Source organism: Ornithodoros turicata, chromosome 7 (assembly GCF_037126465.1).
Source record: "Ornithodoros turicata isolate Travis chromosome 7, ASM3712646v1, whole genome shotgun sequence".
Taxonomy (NCBI): domain Eukaryota; kingdom Metazoa; phylum Arthropoda; class Arachnida; order Ixodida; family Argasidae; genus Ornithodoros; species Ornithodoros turicata.
Window position 1 is genome coordinate 10463697 of NC_088207.1, and position 20556 is coordinate 10484252.

At 47.1% G+C, this 20556-nt stretch overlaps 3 long non-coding RNA genes across 3 annotated transcripts; 1 reads left to right on the plus strand and 2 right to left on the minus strand.

Annotated features, from left to right (window-relative positions):
• Position 1: 1 nt before the first annotated feature.
• On the minus strand, positions 2-3313 carry LOC135399519 (uncharacterized). Its single transcript, XR_010424320.1, has 4 exons — positions 3225-3313; positions 2865-2951; positions 225-284; positions 2-69 (listed from the first exon to the last, which is right to left on the minus strand). It is a non-coding gene; the product is annotated as an uncharacterized LOC135399519 (long non-coding RNA).
• On the plus strand, positions 1877-2529 carry LOC135399518 (uncharacterized). Its single transcript, XR_010424319.1, has 2 exons — positions 1877-2079; positions 2182-2529. It is a non-coding gene; the product is annotated as an uncharacterized LOC135399518 (long non-coding RNA).
• Positions 3314-13987: 10674 nt separating the features above from the next.
• Positions 13988-17767, minus strand: LOC135399520 (uncharacterized). The gene is made up of 3 exons (XR_010424321.1): positions 17660-17767; positions 16605-16673; positions 13988-14117 (listed from the first exon to the last, which is right to left on the minus strand). It is a non-coding gene; the product is annotated as an uncharacterized LOC135399520 (long non-coding RNA).
• Positions 17768-20556: the final 2789 nt, after the last annotated feature.

Here is a 20556-nt window from a genome sequence, read left to right on the forward strand (position 1 = left end):
GTGGTGGTCACTTCGCCGGGCTGGCTTGGCATATGCGTGGTCTGGATCAAGTGCCCTCTCACAAGGTCCCTGTAATGACAATAACAGCATTTCATTATTTCCATGCAGAGTGACATGTTTGGCTTAAGCACGTGTCTGTTCATGCCATGTGTATGAGAGTTCACTGTAGTAGTAGTCATCTCTTTATCAACGGTGAGTTACTTTTGTACATTTGCTTTACACACCTCACTCGACACGCTGTTGGTGCTTTTGACGTCCTCTGCAAGAGGCAGTGCTACTGTGTCCTGCTGGAGAAGGGTTGTTATTACAAGGTGCTAAGAATACAGCAGTTACCAAACGAATGGACCTTGTGACCACTGGCAAACTTTCAGTTGAGTCAATGTGATATGAACCACCCACAGAACCAGTAACCGCCCCTGGACAGCCGACAAGGGTCCGAGCATCCGCAGCCTAAAGTGAACATCGATTGAACGCCTCCTGGACGCGTTAGATGGGATGCTCCAATGAGTATACGTCAGCAGACGTCCCACGTATATTACCCTGTGGACACCGTGCGCACCCCATCCGCAGTGTGTCCACAAAGAGCCGTTTCAGCATCCCTTTTCGCCTTTCACACTCCAACTCGTTCTTCTCTCCCGGTCTGTCGTCTGACTGCGTCGCCGCCTAGAGCAGAAATCTGCGCAGAAGGCTTATTTTTTCCGCAACGCGCAGAAGAGAGAGTCACGTGATGCCATAGCCTGTTGTGCGGATGATTTCAAACGCCGCTGGAGACGCTGGAGAAACATGGCGGCGTCTGGAATGGCTCGGAGTAATACGGTAATTTTCAACGCGAACAGCACCAGTACAACTTGAATTTTGTGAAGAGTTAGGAGCATATGCCTTGTACGTAACGGATTCTCCATCGGGGGCCAATGTCTATGACCCAAATGCAGGTAAACGGCCGTGGTGCCTTTGCTTCCTAGCGCTCGCGTTTAAGACTCATTTGTTCTTCAAGTCGCTTTAGCCCACTGGCTAGTGAAAAAAAATGCAATCGATCCTAGCCATGGAGGAAGGAAACACAGGAGCGGCCCTTCCAACTTTTTGCCATTGGGACGGGCGTGCCAGCTTCGCACTGCATTCTGGGATGCTCCTGTCTACCATGTGACCGCTCACGTGACCCCAAGAGCATGCGCAGGCCAGCTCCCAAAGCAGACGATGGGACGACGGGAGCCGTGATTGTCTTGCAGTTCAGATATCTGCATTGTGACGAACGCCGCGCGTCCAGCTTTATTTGTGTGTTCGGAGGTTTACTCTTGGTTTACCCTTCTACTACAAGACCGGTCAGGGTCTGCAGGACAACCACGCAGGACTAGAAACATCATTCGCGGCAGCGATGTTTGTGTGACGACGTGGCCGCGTTTTGTGTGTTTGTTGCTGAAGTGGTAAAGCATGCCAGTAATCAACTTTGTACAACGATGGAGGAAATCAATTGAATCTGCAGCTGTAGCACAGCTTGCAAAGGAACGATTGAAGATGACTCTCTCACAGACAGGGGTACGAAACAACCGGTGAAGTACGTGCTTACGAAGGAAACGTTATTCCCGTGACACAGCTGCTTTCTGTTGAACGACAGCCGCAACCGCGGTAAGAACACGTTAACAAAACGTTGTTTCCGCAGTGGTGCTCACATTTTAAGAGTAAGTGACTTTGGAAAAGCATAAAAGCACGAAAAGCAGCGCGAGCAACAAAGCGTTGCCAAACCGAAACTTTAGAGAGGATCACGTGGTGGACAGGAAGTAATGGCGGTTTTGACAGGAGCGACCGCCAGAGGGGTCCCACGGAAATCTGCTCGAAACGGCCGCTCCTGTGTTTCCTTCCTCCATGATCCTAGCTGAGCTTGTAATATAGGCATATTAGCATTGCGTGCTACTTTTATTTTGTGGTTCATTCACTGTGTTCTTGATGTTCTTTCAGGCATAAAGGGCTATACCGCTTAGCATCGGTCATTCATTGCTGCGTGCGTCTCAGCGTCTCACAGAGAGTGTGGAGTGTTTTCTCTATGAGCAGTCTTGGAATTATTTACTGTCTTATGCGTTACAGGTAAGAATGTTAGGTAAACGAGAAGTACGGCCAAACGCTGATATGCGTATGTGCCATAGGCAGAGACCAATGATGCCTGATTATGTCTGTTGTTTTTATCAGTGTGCCTCGGTGGCAGAACTTGGCCAATGAGTTACAGAGGCCGGAAGACACAGAAAGGAACAATATCAAGACACCGGTAGCCATTCACAAGACGTGAAGGAGCGTGAGGATACAGTTGCGTCGGTTTCATGCAAGATGCCAACTAATTATACGGCGAGTAACATGGATGTTTTTTTTTCTTTTCTAGATAACGTGGTGATATGGTGATCACGATCTGTATGAACTGGAATGATCTGGATATGGCGCCTTGTCACGTGTTTTCATTATTTGTACTGCTTATGTGCCAGCAGGCATGTACGAATGCACATGTAAATAAAGTCCACATAGAAATAAAGTATTTTGGTTGCACACTTGCGTCCTTCTGTTCATCTCATGATTAAAATTGCGATATTTCCATAGCCGCGCGATACCTATAGGGCCGAGATAGAGATCCTCCACAGGTCCCTCGAAGATCCGCATCGGCGGTCCTACGACGTCCATTTCGCATAATTTTCTCTTGATTAGCACGGTAGTACGGGCGTAGTTAAAACGTAATCGGGAGCAAATGTGTACGTTCGTGAGACGTACCCAACATCCACATCCCGACGTTCGCTGGATGTTGACGGGCGGTTAATGGTTCTGTGGGCAGTTAGTTAGTACATATCCCATGCAGATGGCTACTGATTACACTGAATTGAACCCACCTCAGTGCCTTGACCAGAGGCGCTAAGAGTAACATTTGCTCCCACTTGGCATTGTGATTCCAAGAATAGTGATGCTTGTGGAGGTACCTGAAGTGGGAAAACGGGCACAGTGTGAAGGCTGCAGCAGACAGTGGGCACGCATTTCGTCAGTTAGAAACTATTGCATCCTCTCTACAGAAATCATATGTTGTCTCCCAATTATCTTGTCAGCAGTTAAAGACTGCTGCCCATTTTGCCAAGTGCTTTGTGTGTACCCCCTGCTGTAATATTCTAGAAAGTATTATTGATCTGTCATCCGTACTGTGCACGACACAAAAACACCTAAGGCAACTCTTACGTAGACAGCTGATCAAAACAAACCTCAGCGGTGGTAGGAACTTCCTGGAGCTCCTCAGCTGGCAGTCTGGGTAGTGGTTCCTCTGCTTGTCCCTGCACCGCACCGTACGGCTGTGGCTATAATTTGTTTCAGACAAGTAATGGTGTGTTTACTCGGAAACAAAAATTTATAAAAATTGATAGAGACGACTGCTGACCTCCATGTTGCCGCTTTCAGCAGGCTCTCCAGCCTCAAGTTCACCTTCCGTCGACAGCGACGCATCTGCCGCAGCTTGGCTCACGTCTTCGTCCTTCTGTATGATTGTTATTAACCGGGGTGAGATATTAATGATGAACAGTAGAGTAGGGTAGAGCCTCAAGAGCAAAATTGAAAAATTACACACACCTTTTGCTTCCTTGGTGGCTCGTAGTCCATCCTAAGTAGACGGCGGCGTCCCACCAACACCTAGAAATCGTCAACATGTACGTGTGTGTATTGTCATCAGGTAAGGAACCTGCCTAAACTAGAGGCAGGCCAGTACGTCTGTATTGGCATCGGAGCGGAAGACCAGCCACACAGACTGGCCACCCGAACTTCAATATTAGCACATACACAAGCAAAAGAACACATACCTTTCTGGGGTATCCCATCTTGACCATGGGCACTGGATTTAGCGGTGTGCGCTTTCCGTCCACAAAATGATCGGAGCATACCCGGGCCGACGACGACGACGGTGAAAAGTCCTTGCGATTCATTGATACCACCCACTGATGCTGTAGCTGTTTGTCTGCAGGAAAACGGTGTAGCAGAAACATGCCACAGCCGCACTCTTCCCGCCTAACGTCGTGCTCGGCACAGATTTCTTGAGAGAGGATCTTCCGTTTTCTTTGGTTGTTGGTGCATCCAAAAACAACACAGTGGTGCCCGGACGACCCGTCGTGAGTGTACGGCATCTTAGTACCACACGGGTCATGCGACTTGACGCGATGAACTTACTTCAAACAGTTGAAAAGCACACGCACACAAGCAAACGCCATAAGAGATGCGGCAGCTTCACAGCCCGAAAGGAAGAAAGAAGCCCGCTAAGTCCCTGGTTCATGGATATTTTCTCTCTCCCCCGCTGACCCCAATAAAACGGTCTATAGGGACGAACCTTAATCGCATATGGGACTGTCCTGGCAAACCACTGCACCGCATCACTTGGTTATTATGAGTAAAGGCCGAACCGCATGATGCGTTTCTCAGGAGTCACCAGTTGCCTTTGTCAATCGGAAATTGGCCCCAGGGCCATCAGGTTAGGCCATCTGGCCATTTCAATTACCGGAACACCCTATTGATAGAGTCCTGCACGACCCCCTCTTGTTGCGGATGGCGGGTATCGTGAGGGTAGTGGGTACGGTGTGGGCGTCATCGTTGACGGGGGAGCGGCCAGCGGGGCGGGCGCGGTGCATTTTACCAAAACACTATTACAAAGAGCTCCGAGTTGCTCAATTTCTTACGTGTCTGTTATAGAGTCTCTTGAAATATGACCTAAAATGTCGCTCACAAGGGCGCGACACATACACAAAGCTTTCGGGTACAACAGCGCCTGCGTGTCCGTCCTTGTCTATGTCGCGTTTGTGTATTATCATGCCTCAAGCCACACACCAACACGTATTTTCACCTTCTTGCCTTCCTGCGCTGCTCTTGTACAGAAAACCATACACACAGACACATCTAATCATCATGTATAGACCAGGGAGTACTCTGAGTTTACCGGGTATCCGCACCAGCGGCTTTTTCGGGCGAGACCTCGGTGGAGGCGCGACGGCGGGTGAGGTTTTGCGAAAAAAAAATATGCGGGTTGCAGGCGGATGCGAGTCTCATTTTGTAACGGGACGCGGGTTGCGGGTCGGGTGCATATTTGAACCTGGAGGTACGGGTCGTATGCGGGTCAGATAATTCCGACCCGCGCAGGACTCTACCTATAGAAGTCAACCCACGGTATTGCTCGGGTGGACAGCGCTCGGAATCAGGAGATTGTTGCGGATGTTAAAAACGCAATTCTTGTGTGAGCGTCCGCAATGCAGCATGGATGCGCGACAGATTAATAAAGATGTCAACTGAAATACTGGTTGCATTCGCTCCGTGTATTTGGGTGCCTTCTGAACAGCGGAACAGACATTTACAACAATCGGCCTTATCTGTACGCATCGCAACAGCATCTTTTTCGCTACGAGGTCCTATCGCGTAAGCACCTCCGTTTTAGCACGGTGAGCACTTGTAAACGCGGTGTCAAGCCATCTGGAGTTTAGTTCACTGAAAGAGTACGGAAACGCTCGCATGGAACGCCGTCCACGCAACGTTTTGGAAACCATGGATGCAGCTTGCGAGAACGTCGCTTGCCGCTGAGAGAAGCTGGACGTTCTGCGGCTCGAAGAAAGCTGTACGTGGTGGAGTCTTAACACCCGCCTACAATTGCCTACCATGGCGCTACCAGATATACGAGGGTGGTTCTATAAGTTTCCGGCGCGAGGTAGAAAATGCGCGCGAATTTGAAAATGCGATTAAGGACGCGTGGCGCCATTTGTTGGAGGGCCGGAGCACCACCCTCAACCCTCTCCATACTTTTGTCGGTTGGAGAGCGGCATTTCAAACAGCCAGGGTGCACGCTTCAGTTAAAATGGGAAAAATCGCGTACCGCGCTCTGATAAAATTCTTGACAAAAGAGGGACTTTCGCATACAGAAATTAAAGCGCGACTGGACAACGTGTACAGGGAAGCCTCTCCGTCGTACACCACGGTAAAAGACTGGGCTGAGCAGTTTCGACTGGGGCGAGAGTCCATTGAAGATGGTCCACGCGATGGTCATCCAGTGGAAGTGGTGACACAAGAAAATTTGTCTCTTGTCGAGGAGGAAGTGCTGAGCGACAGGCGTCTGAAGGTGAAGGAAATCTCAGAAAGGCTGGGGCTTTCCAAAACAACCGTTTTTCGCATGATCGGCGAGGGCCTTCACATGAAACAGGTCAGTGCGAGATGGGTGCCACGACTTCTCTCGTGAGTTCAAAAGCCATAGCGCGTCGTCTGTGCCAAAGAGTTTTTGGAGCTCTGTCAAGAGAACGAAGAAGAAATATTGAAGTCAACTGTCACAGGGGATGAGACTATGGTGCTCTACTATGATCCCCTTTCGAAAAGGAGTCGATGGAATGGCGCAAACCAGGAGAAGCACCCCCAAGAAAAGCCAAGGTCACACAATCCACAAAGAAGATCATGGCAACAATATCTTGGGAATGTCACGGAATCCTCCTCATCGGATTGGATTGGATTGAGGTTTTACTGGCGCATGAGCAACTGAGGCTATAATGCGCCAATACTGCCTCCTCATCGACTTCAAAGAGAGGAACACCACAGTGAATGCGACTTATTATGCTTCACTCCTGCACCGACTGCGAGACGCCATCAAGGAAAAGAGGCGCGGCAGGTTGAGTCGAGGTGTCCGGTTGCTCCAGGACAATGCCCCTGTCCACACGGCTTCTGTTGCCAAGCCTGCACTGAAGGAGTGCGGCTTCGAAGAAATCCACCACCCACACTACAGTCCAGACTTGGCACCGAGTGACTACCTCAGAGGATGGATATTTCAAAACGATAGTGAGGTGCAAGAGGCAGTTTTCTAGCATTTTGCTGACACAACTTCGGACTATTTTTTCAAGGGTACAAGAATGCTGGTTGAAAGGTGTCAAAAATGCATCGAAGTTAAGGGTGACTATGTCGAAAAGTGATACACTTGTTTCGTCTCTATGACTATTAAAAGTTGGTCGGGCCGGAAACTTATGGAAGCATCCTCGTACTTATTCGGATGTATCCAGAGATATCTAACGCTAGCTGTGAACCGAAGCAGCACAAAGGATAATGAGTTTCTTTTGAGACGTCGCAACATTCGGGTTAGACACTTCTATAACGTAATAGCGCTAAAACCAGGACGAACACAATACGCACACCACATCGAGCGCTCACTTTACAACTCAACAACTTTACTGACACGGCACACGGAGGTTGCTTATAATCATTGTAACAGGAACTCCCTTTCAGATATCGAAATACTTTCCAGGCTAACACACGTGTTGCCCGCTTTCTTGATTTTGGAAGCCTCCTAGATCTCTCTGCTTTTTATACCTCCCTCCTATCGCTGTTTTACTCTCTGTGTATATACAAGTTACCTTTTCATCTCAGGCGTTTTCGATAAAACAGAGATAAGAGGGAGGTATAAAAAGCAGAGAGATCGAGAGATCTGGGAGGCTTGCCTAATCAAGAAAGCGGGCAACATGTGTGTTAGCTCGGAAAATATTTTGATATCTGAAAGGGAGTTCCTGTTACAATGATTATAAGCACCTTCCATGTGGCATGTCAGTAAAGTTGTTGAAAGTGAGCGCTCGATGTTGTGTATGTAGTGTGTTCGTCCTGGTTTTAGCGCTTTCACGTTATGAAAGTATATCACCAACAAGCCCTAAGGGATGTTTTAATTAGACGCTTTGGTGTGGTGTTCTCCATAGCATTACACGTAGCCGAGAAATTAGAGCCATTCGGGTTGCTGCGTCAGATAACGTGCAGCAGAAAACCAGATTTTGTGCAAGGGTTGATGTTTCGACAAGTTATACATTGCAGGAGGCAAAGAAACAAGTGCAAAATTGCAAAATTTCTCCATTGACACACTGTTAGGCAACGTTATCAGTTGTCGACTCACTTTGCAAGCGCCCCTCATATAATTGTGGTTCTCCATGCGTTTTTCTTCGACGCAAAACTTCTCTTCGTCAAACATGGAGTCTGGGAGGCCACCGTAGCCCATACTAGTATTCCGGCTGTACTTTCTATAGAAGCAATCTCTTGCCAACGTATCGTTGTCATTCAGTAGTTTTCTGTAATCGTCGATACACAAATATATGTACATTATTCAGTTTGGTTCCTCGTGCATGAAACTTGGGACTATAGCGTTTAAAGTGGTCTAAAGTTCTGTCGTCGTCAAAAAGCCTAATCTGCCAGTATCACGTCACTTCAGTAAACAAGGTCACTATATCACCAACATACCTATTTTCATCCTACAATCAGGCGTTCCATCGCAGCGGCGCAGGTAACAGCGCGAATCTTATCTCATCCATAAATTCCAGTGTCAGATTAACGAAGACCCAGGAATCCTTTCAACTATTCGTCACCTACATTCTTAGTCCTTCCACAATACATGCGCTCTTTTGTCTCCTACCAGGCTCACGGGTCAAGATCCTGCTGCATAGTTCCTGTCATTCACCTTTCACATGTCATTTCCCAACCTATGTTACTCACGGCAAAAGCGCATGCGCTGCACTCTTCCCTTGTACATAACCCTCTCCCATACATAAAGCATCTTCTTGTCACCAAACCCCAGTCCCGTCGAAGGCAGCGCTGACTGCCGAAACGTCGACCCCTATCCCTATATGTGTTAATAAACTCCCCTTTGTGTTTTCCTGTAAGCTCTTCGTAGTCTTCTGGTTTTTCGTGCTTATATATAGAGAGAGTGTCTTTTTTTTTCTATTCAGATTTTTCATAAAAAAACATTCTCGTTTTGAATGCGAGCTAGCGCACTGTTGCCAAGTGGCGCAGGCAATGAGGTACTCACGTGAGATGATCTGTAATATTACCCACAACGCAAGTCGTAAGGTTAAATAGCACATAGTTGCCCTCCAACGAATAGTACTTTGGTGTGCAAGCCGTTGGTGCACCGAGTCTGGAAAACAGAAAATTGTACACGGCTCAATATTACTGCAAAAATATTCCAGAAGCCAGGAAAGTCATGATGAGAAAAAAAATAAATAAACGAAGTTGCACACAGGCTGGACACCACAAATAACAATTAAATTAAGTGAATTGCATTAAACTGTTATTTGTTGTGCCAAGCCGGTGTGCAACTTCGTTGCTTTTTCCGGCTCAATATTATCAAAATATGTTGTGATTTCTGCCGTGAGAAGAGAGCGGAGCGTAAGCTTTTCGTTACCATTGTCATCAATGCAATGTGTCACAAAATGTGTACGTTCCTGATTCTCAACAGGTGAGGATAAAGAACGGTCGTGTTGCGAATGATGGTTAGCTAAGAGCTTGTTATGTGCTTCTGGTTTTCTGAAGCATGAAAAGTAGAGCTAATGCGATTTACTTACAGGCGAGCAAGCTGGAACCCAACGTTGGGCAAGGCGCTGAAACGCTTCCCTATGTCGCTAACAATGATAAACTTTCTGCTGGCGTTGCATATTCCTTTCTCCCAGGTGAGACCTTGAATCAGAAAAGAAAGTGCACATTCTTAATGACTATAAACACAATGTGCTGATGCGTAAACATCTCATGTCGTTATCTCAATGGCAGCACAATGCGTAATACTTTTATATTTCGTACCTTGTGGACTATAGATCTTGTTGCTCCCTTCACGTGTGAATACTTTCCGCCTACGATATGGACAGAGTAATATGTTTCAAAAGCTGCCAGCGGAGTTTTAATCATGAAATTCGCACACTTCAAGTATCGAGGGCAGAATGATGGGATTAATCAGTTATAAAGGGCGTATTTTGCACAGGCTCTGCATTTCGAAGATCGACTAGCAATTTAAGTAGCGGTAGTAAAGCGCAGGGTCGACCGAGGAAAAGTTTCATTTTGTGTTGGAGGATGAAGTTGGAATAGGTTAGGACTTTAGTCCAAACTGCGGGGAGACTATTATATTCTCATCACCGTGTATTCACACGAGCGACATCCTTACGGAATATTCTAGTGGAAGAAAAAGCAAAAACACTGCTTACAGAGACGAAGTTCCGTCCCGTGTTATGTGAGCATTCACACGGTGCAGAATATCGGGCGTGGCGTACTGCACATTTAGCAGACGACACTTTAGCAGACGACACCGTCAGCGTGTTTCCCTGCCGTCCGCTACGGAATGTCTTGTGGCCGTGTAGCAGGATATTCCCCACGGTTAGCAGTGTACGTGAAGGCACGACGTTGAGTGCTCACGCTCACGTGACAGCACAAAGCTAGATATGACGCTTTTCGCATCTTCCGCTTCTCGCTCGTGTGAATGCACTGTTAAACCACCTGAAGCAGTGCGGTAGACTAGCGCATAATGCGATGCTATAGCTGAATCATTGTCATTGAAATTGTAGCGATCGGTCCGGAAGGATGACACGACACCAGAATGAGAGCCGAAAGTTTGTTTCAGGGGCCACTACCTACAAGCTTCTTTCCTCAGGTGTGGCGTACAAAGCTTTTAGCGTCGTCTACGGACGCATCATAAGGGCCCTGTGCGCTTAGGGCCGAGAACGACGAGGGTTTGGTGTGGAAACAGGGATGCGAGTACAAGCTCGAGCCCAGGTAACGGTTTTCAGCTCAGCAACTGGTGCGTCGGAGGTTGATGTCGAGATAATATGTGGCGCGTTGGACGCGTTCGTGAGACAAGCAGGCTTGTGCCATTCAATGGAACTGATTCCGGGTACCCACGGACGTCGATGATAAAGGTACACAAAACTAAACAGAGACAGGAATAGGGTGGTTCAAGGATTCGCCGACTCCTGTCGGTGCGTAGAAAAACGTAACAGGAGGAGTGAAGTTCGGTAGAAACAAAGGCGGCGACTGGGGTTGGCATATCAGGGGCGGATCGAGACCCTCGGTTTGGGGGGGGGGGGGGGGGAGGTCCCTTTGTCGAAGCTCGTAGTGGGGGAGGGGAGAGAGGAAAATCCAATGTATAAACCGGCGTTTTTGGGGGAGGGGCGATCGCTCAACCGCCCCCCTCTTGGATCCGCCACTGATCAGGGGGTAAGGGCAGTGCGGTACGCTGCTGAAGATGAAGCTGGTCAGGGGACGGAGTAGCAGGAGGTGTGAACACACCAGAAGGAAGCCGTAAGGTTGTCCCGTAGACGAGTTCAGCTGAAGATTACCCAAGGTCCGGCTTAACGGGCCGCTCGAGTTCTATGTAGAATTAGCGGCGGGTACTTCTTCCAGTTGCTCCGTGCGCCGGTTTGAGAAATGATGCCCTGCTTCAGGTGATGCCTGGATGGTATGTCGAGAGTCGATAGACGGATGGTGCCGAGGAGTCGTCTGGAAGCCACGCAGAGACAACTTTCAAGGCACTGACCTCGGCCGGCTTGAGACTTCAGTAGGGGCTGGCTCTGGCCAGCGTGTCAATCTGGCGACGCAGGTCACAAAGTAGCGATCGCCCTCGGAGGGAGGCAGACGCCCCACAAGATCAATGTGTACCATATGTCATCGGCCGCCGAGAGTAAAGCTGGAACAACGGGCCGAGGACCGGCCTGAGGGATGTCGTAAAGTGCGGTAATATCGTATCCGGCAACAGAATCTTTCGGAACATCAAGGTGGTCGTTTGTTGGGCACAGATCTGGAACGTCGTCCTCTGGTGACCGTTCCCCGGGACAGGCTCAGGTTTTTGAAATATTCACCTAGTTACCGCGAGCACACCACTTGAAGGTGCAGTCTAGAGGCACACAACTTTCTTTCTGGTTTTGGTCGGTACGGAATGTTAGGTGTCCGAAAATAGTTTTCTCACACTTGGTACAACTGTAGCGAACTTGCCATGCCTACAACAGCCCCCCGAATCTCTCGTGAGCGAAACGCCCTCCTTCGTCTTCACGATAGACATGTGACCAGCGCCGCAACGCGCTTCGCTATGTAACGCGTGTGGAGGGGACGCTGCTCTTTGGATCTGGGATCACATGATCGAAGTGACGTCGGCCATCGTCGGCCACCGAGGTGACGTCGGTCAGGAACACCACTCAGCCAGGAGCGTCTGCAACCGCTTCCGAGAAACTCAGACATTCTTCGGTTGCGTGGTGTCCTAGATGAGGGATTCGAAGGCAACCAACGACCTCGACATTCTGGGGACGCTGACACCATTGAAAAGCGAGCAGTACAACGCGAATCTAACTGTGCGTTGTACAGCGAAAACCCCGTTCATCCGGGCATTGTGCGGCTCTATGGCGTTGGACCTGTCGCGTCAGAAATCTCTTCGGTGACGCCACCGGGACTTGACAACTGGTGTGGAAATCGACACGTGAGTTGAACTTAAGGCGGAGCATTTGCTAGGTGTACGTGCAGCAGCTGAATCATTATGCCACCAGAGCGGGAGAATATCTGCTGCTGTACAATCGATGGCGTACGACAAAAACGCTCGGAGGTGACTGAATTGACTGAACACACGTCCCCGTAGACACAGGAACTAGCTGCTTCTTGAGAACCTTGTGTAATTGAGTTGCTTTGTAATGGGGCGAGTGATCGGGGCTCGATCATGTGCCTGAATTCGGAGTGGGCTATTTTATATTTTTCGGGAGCAAGACCGTGACGCCTGGAATGAACCGGCAGTCTGCTTGACTGGGTGTGATGTCAAAGCCTGTAATTAGGGAGCATGGTAGCGATAGGCGACAGAAGCGAATAAATGGCTGTACGGAGAAGTGGTTGATGATATGCTGAGCGGAGACCGAATGTGCGCAATATCGTCGTTGAGTCCACGAACACCTTGCTGCGAATGTTGAAGACTAAGCCGATATGATGAAGAAAATAGGCTCCTAAAACTTTACGTTTAACTGCTGCAAAATTGAAAAGCCACGGGATATTACTATGAAGTTCGAGAGCCAATGTCACGGAGTTTTCGCCGTACACTGGAGTTCATAGGCCGTTAGCAGCGACAAGATGCTGTCCGGGTGTTTATGAGGGACCGATGTCTCTTGATGACCGTTGAGGTTCAGGTTGTCTTGATGACCGATGTTCGATGAGGTTGCGTGTTGAAATCACGTCCGGGTCACCGAGTTGTGAAGGAACGCTGCAGAAGGACCACACGACAAGTGCGTCAGAGGAATGACAACTGAACTGGTTCATTTCAAGCGCCACTGCGCCACTAGTTCCTTCTGTTGCGGAGAGGCGCTTAAAGCCATTCGCGTCGTCTTCGTGCACACCGCAACATAAATAGGGAGTGACTTTTTCGGGTTAAATGCCTTTCTCAGATTCGGGGGGAAAATTCGGGCGCTACTTTCAAATCTGTAATTCGGGAAGAAATGGGGCGATACTGTGCCCCTTCGGGTGTTATCGGGTGCTGTTGTTTCTCCTCTTGTATATTAAGTCCTTCCAAATATCTCTCCCAACTCTCTCTTTTCTGTTCTTTTGCGAGGTCGTGACCTTAGAGCGGTAATTCCCGAAGGCATAGGCAGTGTTGACACACATGGGTGTATTGCTATAGGAACGTAACGTAAGTGACCCATTCTTACATGTGTTACGCGCGCGACCTTTGTTCGTCCTCAGTGGGAACGTCACTTGAGGATTTCATAGTTGACTGGAATTCGGGGAGAAATCGGGCTTAACCCGAATTGGTCGGAGACCAGTTCGGGGTGGGGGATAACCAGGTGGAATCGGGTTTAACCCGAAAAGGTCGCTCCCTAAACATAAATTGTTCTTGTTTAAGCAAGAGAGCGGAATTAGACCAAAGCTGAAATAAAAGATTTTTGTTCGACATAGCGCACGTACAAAACAGGGGCGACAAATGCGTGTCACGAGATAAATCAGGAAAAAAAAAATTAAGGGATAGTTGGAAACAGCTAAAAGCTGGTTCACCGACTTCAGCATGCGATTGTCTAGGCTAAGTTCTGCTGAAGGGCTGGTTCTCTGACTGACTTTGCACTCACTGCGAACGGCTGAAGTACAAGAGTCGTAGTCATGGGCAAGCCTAATGTATGGCTGCTTTAAACAATGCCTACTATTAATAGTAATGTAGCAAGATAATAAGATAATATATAATGGATAATATACTCTCACCCCGAAAAGACGACCACGATGTCTGATGGATTGAATTGCGTTCTGTTGCTTGTGAATTTGTAGAGGGAATGAAGGCTTTTGTGAGCGTTCACTTCATCTCCTTCCAGTACGAGGGCTTCCCTTGTAAACGGGGCGTTCTGTAAATGCAGAGAATCCAAAATGAGTGTTCACATGCTTCAAGTTTTGTTCTGCTAGAACCGCAAGAATGATTTCAGAATCATCCTTCAGGAATCTCGGGTGTCCTGCAGGGTTGGCTACCGGAAACGGAAACGAAATTGTTTTAGTTTCCACTACCAGAAACTGAAACGGAAACGAAACTCAAAAGTGGTAACATTAACGGAACCCAAATTCGCAGGACATTTCCCTCAGTGTTTTCGCGTTAATATGAAAAGTATATATGTTCGCTATATTCCTCCAGTCATCATTCATTCATTTATTCATTTTTGCGACTTTCTTTCATGCTGAGCCCACTGCGCAGCAAGATGGACGCGAAAGCTTTGGATGATGTGTGACTTTGCGCACGAGCGGACACTTTTGAAACTTAAAGGCATGTATTTCCGCAACCTAGAGAGGTATCTACTTGCGGTAAGTAAGATTTGTGCGAACTTCGCATTAAAGTCGTAAGCGTTTGTGTTTGGTGTGGCTGTTCTTTTGCATCCATTATCTAACTAGAATATCTGACATGAAAGCCAAAACCAGACAGTATGACTTCCGGATGAGAAACCGAAACCAGTACCGAAATTACCTCGGAAACGAAAACGAAATTCTTAAAAGGAACCGCTAACAACAGAAACCGCGAACAGAAACCGCTACCGAAAATCGTCCAGAAACGGAAACGAAAAGCCGAGTTTTTCAGTTACCAGGAAACGGAACGGGAAACAATAAAAATTTCCGCGCCCAACCCTGGCCCTATGCAATGCGTGTTACTGCAAACCATGATGGAGCGCCACGCGCATGTCTTGATGGATTTTTTACCGACACTTTTTGAGCTAAAGGAAAATATGTGTGCGACTACGGTAAAAAATAAAAACAGTTGACGGGTTGAAAATGCGTGTCATATTCTTTTTTTATATATTATGTCATTACTGCGTCTCATTCTTTAATTCTGGGACTGACTTTTGTTAGTGTAGAAGGACACTTAACCGCTAGTAGCTCTCGTCCCCTTCAAGGCGGTTCCGCTGTGATTGTACTGAGGGGCGAAACGCTTTGGACGTTTTCTCAACGTCAAAACGTCGCGCGCACGCCATGGCCTTGCACATGCGGTGAAGAAACGCAAGCGAGGCATCCGAAACACATAGGACGCGTACGGAGCGAGTGACGCTCGCCACTGTTGCTATATTCGTCGGCCACAATTATATGTTAGAGCATGCTAATGCTCTTCTTTACTGTTGTTCTCGCGTTCCTTCATTCCAGATATAATTAAAATGTTCACGTAAATTTAGCGTGATGGATAATGTCTCAAAAATTTATGCGAGCTGCTCATACGCAACCTTGTCTGCCGGTGCATGATTCTGTCTTCTCGGAAAACGCGCTCAGACGCGTATATCTGTAGCCAGAAGCCACATCTGTAGCCATATCTGTAGACAGAATATCTGTAGCCGACAGATTCCGTCATACGCCCTCCGCGCGCGTTGAAAAACTTGTTTTTACGCGGAAGGGAGTTGCCTCAGGACAGAAGCCGCCGATATTTCGAACAGAGACTGTTCTTCTTCTGGGCACCGTCCTCATCATGATGAGGACGGTGCCCAGAAGAAGAACAGTCTCTGTTCGAAATATCGGCGGCTTCTGTCCTGAGGCAACTCCCTTCCTACATTCTACCGGTTCGCTGGATTTCTACCCATCTACCTTGTTTTTACGCGGTCACACGCACGCAGAGTGCGCTTGCGCCCTGAAAACATCGGGAAACGTCGCGTTCCCGCTACTGACGAAATCACGTATGATAGTCATTTTTTGGTTAGCCTTAATTTGTCTAGTCGCATCTCCCGCGGTCTCGCGTTTGTCGTTGCGTTGTATCGCGGTTTGAATCTATTGAGCTTCATGAATCGGCAAATTTCCATTGCTTTCTTCAGTTGCGGGAAGAGGAAGAAGTCACATGGAGCAAGGTGAAGGGGTAGGAAGGGGGCGGGAGCTACGGGTTATTGTGTTTCGTCAGAAATTTATTTGTAGAGGGAGCCATCTCAGCTGGGGCATTGTAATGATGCAGATTACAGTTGCAGGAAGCCATTTCTCAGGACGACGTCTTCGCAAAGCGTTGCGGAGGCGTTGCTGGGCTCTTCCGTAGAATTCCTCATTGGCCGTCCGTTCTCTATATAGAGACACGATCACAGAACGAGACCACTTCACTTTTTTATATAGTGTCGTTTAACAGTCGTCTCTTTTTATCCCAAGTTTCTAACGTTGTCTCATTTGACGAGGATGAACGGTGAAAAATTCAGAATTATCGGAAAATAATAAACATGCCAAACAACAATCCAAGACAACCCCGAAACTCAAGCTTAAGTAGGAATTAAAAAATGTTGAAACGTTCGATAAAACAGCAAGTTTATCTCGGTATCCCATGTTGTCAGTGATAGGACCTGGATGCGTACAAAGCGTAGCTACCACGTTGGTGCAATGATTCTTACCTGCGTGTTAAACATGACGAACTCGAACTTGATTCTAGGATTCTGCATCTGTTGATATTGGAGGTTGATCTGAAAGTTGAAATTAATTTTACAATTTAGTGGCCGCTACCAACCACAAGCAGAAGTCGCAACCTAGACAGGGAGTCCCACGTGGAGTGGATGAAAAAAAAAGACTTCGCAAAATGAACAACGTACGGTGCATTTATCTCACTTAACGTACTTTTTTTATTGTGTGTTAGCGCCAACTGTCGCTATGAGCGGTATACAGACGTGAACAGGTGGAAAGATGACAGCAGGAAGCTGAGGAAGCCAGGGGATTAGTGTGCCCTCTGGTCAGAGTTCAGGTAGAACTGTGACGACATTCGTCTAGAAAGTATGCCGGGAAAACCAGGGAAAACCTCAGACAGCACAGCAGATGGTACGGCACGAACCCACCACTTCCCAGGGTACAGAGCGACTTACATTGTAACCATCAATGAACAGGTGTTTTTATCCATTCGGCTACACCGCTGGTTTTAGAAGATTAAAAAAAAGTATTTGGGTGCGGGCCTCGGGTACCCACCCCTGAAATTCCCTGGTGAGAGTTTCAAATCCGAACAACTTTATCACTACGCAATAACGTTTCCTTCGATTACTGTTCCTGCACGCTGACGAAGCTGACTCCGTGCTGCTGCGATAGATACTGCTCCATGTTTTAGATTACCTTTTTTTAAAGTATGAGTAGCCCGCCGTGACCGGAGCTGTCTCCCCATGTTTTCGTTTTATTCCTAATTACGTGTCAAATTGAACTTGCTTTCCAGAGTGAATTTTGACCCGTCCTCCTGCGTCTGTTTCCCTTGGAGTCGAAAACAAAAAAGATGAAGGAACGCTTATCCTTGTACATCTGGCAATATCATGCCGTGTTGCGGAATGACAATCCAAAAAGGACGTGTGTTAAAAGTAACATCGTGCTTATATAATAAAGGGGAAAGCTCTGGGTACTAAGACATCAGTAGGCGTTTCTTCCCACCGTCTAACATCATTCAAACGGCACAATGTAATTAAATGTGACTTACCGCACGGAAGAACACGCTCACGTACTTCTTGGCTAAATTTTCGTCGCTGAAATTGGTGTGCAGGACATCGTCGAAGGCGACGTAGACTTGAAACGTAATTTCTTTTGGGAGTTCCACCTTTGCTCCACCTGTGCAAGAATGGGAATACAATTCAAGACCTCGTCATAGTTAAAATCTTCACAGTAAAACTATTTCCACCGTAAAGGGTGTTCTCTAAGCTTTCCCATGGCGAACACCTTTAGGGGTGTTCCTGAACACCCTTCGAAATGCTGTTCATATGGACACCCTTTCAAAAAGGTGTTTTAATTTAAAACGCTGAGTCCACATATATACAATGACAGCCGCCTTAGCTATGACCCAGTAAACCAGAAATGTCCCAGGTACGTCCCACAAAGGTCGCACACGTCGAATATGTCCGCCACGTCTATGCGACGTTACCTGTACGTCCACAATGTGACTTTCAAAAATATCTTACTTTCTATATCCCTGGAACATCTTATAGATGTAAAAAGAAAGGAGCAAGCACGCGTTATTTTTCAGAGCCATCTAGGGCACGTGACCCCTAGTGGCATGACGTAAGCATGAGGGAAAATTTTGGGGTTTGCTACCTTATTTACCAAGCAATCACAGTATACACAGTAGCTTCAGTTAGAAACACGATATTTGCCAACATGGGGTGTCAGGAACGTTCACAGGTATACGGTGACGTCGTTTGCAGACTCACAAGCTAAATGCAAAGACGTTGTCACCGTTGCAAACGTCATACACCCACTACACTTGATGAATGTACACCAACAATTTGTATTTCAGTATATGGTCGCTCTGGTATCTCTTTAAATCCGCGTACATGGTGGAGGGACCAAAAAGGGAGCCTGCGTCTTATATGGTGAAAGGCGAAAGCACATTTATTAACGCGCGGTCTGCATTCGTCTTGGATTAGGGCCGAAAGGCCTCTGGGCTGCCATTTACCACATTACAATACGCGTATGGTGCCAAAAGCCTAGCCATAATGTAGCCTTGAAATAAAACATTGTTACATATCTTATGAGAATGTGTGGCACCCCACTCCATAGCATATAGCACATTTCTGAAATAACACATTTATAGCGATATGTGCAGATTTGAGAACATCCTGTGAATATCCAAATATCCCGAAGCTGACGTCCGTGGAATGTAGAAAAAGTGGGACAAACCATAGTCGCCAGGTCGTACATGCGACGTCTATGGGCTCTCTGCAATGATCCATGGGATATCCAAACATCCAATTTGGGATATCAGGTGGACATCTCCTAGACGTCTATGGTTTACTGGGTATGCGTTCCAGAGCCTCAATACCTTCCCTCTTTTGTTTTTATTTTTTAATAAACATATATTGCTCCCACAATCCGATTCCCTGCATTCAAATGCTGATTGCAAGAACGTGGGAATTCAGACATCCGCAGACACTAACACAGTCATAAGGTGTTTTTAGGGTGCTGTTAGGGTGTGTTTCTAATGTACACCCATAAAACACCCTTGTAGTTTAACAAGGGTGTAACTGAAAAAAGTGGGGCATTTTCTACAAATTACACCCCTTTTACACCCTAAAGGGTGCAAAAAAATTTACTGTGTGATTGTTTCTATACGCCGTAGTTGGCGAGATACACATCCTAGAGCAGATTTCTCCATCCTGCTCTGATATCAAAAGTGTACTGGTTCCCATAGTCACGTGAACTTTCGTGTGGCTGCCTGATTGCCTGAGATTCCTACCGTGATTTCACGGCCGTATGCGTGCCGGTATTAAGCTGTGCTAGTAGGTCAACTGTTTGCTTGCGCTTAGCACTCGATTGTTGTTCTTAACGCCAAGGCCAAGGATGTCAATATGCCAACTGTTCTGGTGTTTTCCTACCTTCGTATCCATCCACCACTTTTCCGAAGGCAAGCAAATGCTGCAGGTGATTATCTCCTATGCCTCGAAATCAGTGCTTTTAAACTCTAAAACATCGTAAAGGTCCCCCCCGACATCCTAATAAGTGTGTTCTTACACCTAATATTGAATGTCCGGTAGAGATGTCAGTAGCCGGTCTTGCGCCACACAATCTAAACTTGTCGAGGGACGGGATACTTAAGCTCATCACTAATTTAGACATAAGAAAGTCTCCCGGTCCGGATATGAGACCTAATGACTTTCATAGAAAGTATGCATTAATCGTGTCCGAATTCCTGCACTTGATATATAAGAAATCCTTGTCCAGTGGTGAAGTTCCGGAAGACTGGATGATCGCTAAGGTTGTTTCGCTTTTCACATCTGGTAATAGGGAAAGAAGTAAACAACTGTCGTATGATATCTCAAACCAGCCAGTCCTGCAAGATACTTGAGCATATAATCAATCACTATCTCGTGAACCATATGGAGGGTCAACATCTTTTCCTTTCTGATCAACATAGCTTTCGGAAGGGCCTGTCGTCAACAACCCAATTATTTGAAGCCGTTCGCGATTTTGCAGCAATATTAGATAAAGGACTACAAGTTGATATCCTATCTCTAGACTTCCCAAAGGGCATTTCATACCATACCTCACGTGAAATTACTTGACAAGCTTTTACAAACAGGTATAAACACACGTATTCTCAGTGGGTTGCTTCTTACGTTGCAGATCGCTCTCAGCACGTCGATGTTAAGAACCACTAATCTGATGTTATACCTGTTACATTTGGTGTTCCCCAGGGTTCCGTGCTGGGGCCGCTATTATGTTTGGTATTTATAAACGACAGTGCTACCTGTGTCTGCTTGCCTGCCATCATTACAATGTTTGCAGATGATTATTTACTGTACTGTGCTGTTGAGGAAACTATAGATTAATTGTCTCTGTTACATATCTGGAGAATGTTACAAAGTGTTGCTACGATTGGTGCAT